Below are 3,094 nucleotides of genomic sequence, written 5' to 3'. Positions count from 1 at the left end.
CCCTAGTTGTAGGGCTTCTCTTCATCTAGACCCCAGGCAACTCTGGTTGCTGTTTCTTCCATGTTTCTGTCACAACTTGATGTGGTTGCAAGAGCAGATGAACAAAGCCCATATCATCTACGCCATTTTGCCCAGTGTTATATCAGTACAGCACTGTCTTGAAAGAAGAGGATTGCTAAAGGAGAACCTCTTGAGACAGTTTCTGATTTTGTGATTCTGAATAAAACACCATCACTCTTACTCTTTGGAGAGACCTTTTATGAAATAATTTCAGCCCAGCATTGTATAAGAGGGAACCAATGGTCTGGTTCTCATCATTTATCAACCTAACATATATTCATCCTTCTCCCCACTCTTGGCAATATTAATGTGCAATAAATATTGTTAAGGAAGAACAGGAAACTGAAGAACCATATAGAGCAGCTGAGCTCAGTTTTGAGAAAACTCCAGGATCCAAATTTACTTAATGAAGTATGTGGAGGAGAATCAGGAGGGAGGAGCTTATGATAACTCACAATGTGATGAATAGTTCTTATTCCTTAGAAATGTTATGTGGATTAACTGGGAGAATGTATATAAAGTGTTTAGAACAGTGCCTGGTACCCAGTAAATGTTCAATAAGTGTAAGTAGCAGTTGTGGTTGAAGTTATTATTCTTATTATCATTAGTATTATGAATTATTAATAATTAACAATCAAGTATTATAATTAATCTTTAAAATGTTTACTCTGATTACAAGTCTGGCACAAGAAACAGCTTTTTAGAAATGCTTGATTTGTTGATGATATTGAGACTATATTGGAGCAGGCACATATATAATGATTTGTAACTGACGGTTAGCCTAAAGGGAAGATAGAGCACATTTGAATTAATACTGGTTCTGTGGAAGACTATTCATGACTTTATAAAAGTACAATATTCCCTCACTACTTCAGGAACATGCCTATTGTATGAAGAGGGGCTCATATGGTGAGTTGTCATAGAATCATAGCGCCAGAAAAAAACTTAGAAATCATTTTAGTTTATTCGTTTCTTTGTTTTTAATTGAAATATAATTAACATATAGCAGAGAGCACAGATTTTAAGTGTTCAGTTTGATGATTTTTTTATGATTGTGTACATGCTAACACAGAAAACATTCCATCACCCCAGTAAGTTTCCTCACACCCCTTTCCAATCAATCTCTCTCCTCCCCCACCAGCCTCTTCTGTGAGACCATGTCAGAGGTGAGGAAAAGAGATCTCAGAGACTGAGTTGCTTGCCTCAGGTCACAGTTAGCCAATTGAACAGCCTCAGAAGCCTAGATTTCCTGATCCCCCTGTTGGAACCCACATGTAGCCTCCCTGATGTCTTTTCCATTTTTATTCAGAGACTTAATGGTCTCACTTATCCATAATTTGATTGGCTTAAAATCCTGCATTTTTTTCTGAGGCATTGATTATGAAAACAGTGCTAATATACCCAATTGGAAAAACCTTTGTTATCTCAGCTAGTGCCATTCATATCCAGAGAGAATTTAACTCACTTTTTCTCTTGAACAAATTGGCTGTTATGATATATCTTTGGCTACCTCAAATTATTCTCTAAATTTTGGGGTTCTTGGCTGCAAAAAAGAGTCTTGCTCCATGGTGTGTTTCTAGATAGGTCAGTGGAATGCCTCTGCAAAATTGTGCCTTGATAGATAGAATTTAAACTTATGCCCCAACTTTGTCCTGAATATGCCTCTTCACCTCCAGGTTTTCCATTACATGCGCTGAAAGCTTTTCAATAGAGAGTCCAAGCTTAAATTACTATAGCACATTATATACCTGTGTAAATACATTAGGAAAACGTTTTGTGGTAGTAATTTCAGTAAATGGCATTTTTTCACTTCGTGGGACCTTTGATTACAATTGCTGCACCAGCACAATATTAGTCATTAGGTGAACATTACAGCCTTTTTGGTTAAATGTTTATCAACAGACACCCTTACTCACTTTCTCCATAAAGCAAGGTTATCAATCCAGGGACTTTGGCTAGCTTTCAATGTCAATAATTGTATTCTTCCTGTCACTTTATCCTGGCAGAAGTATTTATGGGTCCTCACCCATTATTTTTACCCTCAACTGTGGCAAAATGTTGTGGATGCTGGAAGCTGTGTTGTGTGTACTATGCTGGTTGAGAGTAAGGCTTATCTCCATAGCAGTGGGGATCTCCTTGGGTAGTACTGGTTTGGGGTGGGTGAAAGGCATTTTAGAAATTTGGAGAGGCATTATTGTTGCAGTCTGCCCAAATTGGGACATATCTGTATTTTAAGTGTTTTCAGTATTCACTGTAAATCTAATAAGTCGCTATAGTTAGAATTATAATTTGTAAATTAAAAGTAGAGGGACTTTCCATTGTGTTTGAATAAAGGACGTGTTAACAGGTGAAAAAAATAGGGTTCCCTTTGATGTTGGTTTCTTTGAGTAGATAAGTTCTCTTGAGGCCTGTGAGTCAGAATTTAGGAATTCTTTTCCAGCTCCACCTTTGACAGGATAACTGACAGTGGTCAGATGGTGCGGGCTGGCCTCTGATCTGTTTCCTTAAAAGGTCGATTCGGTTAAATTTGTATTGAAAGTCGACGGGGGAAAATATTGTATCAAAAGTACCTCTGTATTCCTTAATAGCACAACACCTAGATTACTTATCAGTAGAATGGATTGTATTCTTTTGAAAAGTCGGAACCTGTACTGTGATTTGGTTCATTGTTCTCTGCTTGAGTGCACATCTTTTATTCTAGGAAATTCCAAGATGGTATCTTTATTTTGGTTGCACCATTGCTTTCTTTCTGAATCATCCTAATTTGGAGAGGATTTTTCACATGGTGATACCTGAAAGCACATTTCTGAGAGCAGAAAATCTTGTTGTTTTTTTTTTTTTTTTTTTTTTTTTTTTGTTATTTTGTGTTTGGGGGCTTTTCCCTCCTGTTTATTCTAAAACAATATTTTACTGCTTTCATTTAGCTTAAATTGAAACTACTCGGTTGACTCAGCAAATCAATAAGTATTTTGACCTATAATTTTTCACTACTACTTAGAAACAGACGAACAAAGAAATCAAACTATTGTCTTTT

At 36.6% G+C, this 3,094-nt stretch overlaps 1 protein-coding gene across 21 annotated transcripts in view; it reads left to right on the top strand.

Moving 5' to 3' along the window:
* Positions 1–3,094, top strand: part of CUNH9orf3 (chromosome unknown C9orf3 homolog) — a 335,956-nt gene that overhangs the window by 73,570 nt on the left and 259,292 nt on the right. The window lies entirely within an intron of this gene.

The sequence above is a fragment of the Pteropus alecto genome, unplaced genomic scaffold (assembly GCF_000325575.1).
Source record: "Pteropus alecto unplaced genomic scaffold, ASM32557v1 scaffold138, whole genome shotgun sequence".
Lineage (NCBI taxonomy): Eukaryota > Metazoa > Chordata > Mammalia > Chiroptera > Pteropodidae > Pteropus > Pteropus alecto.
The sequence above is the reverse complement of the archived record's forward strand: the minus strand, read 5'-3'. Positions and strand labels throughout refer to the sequence as shown.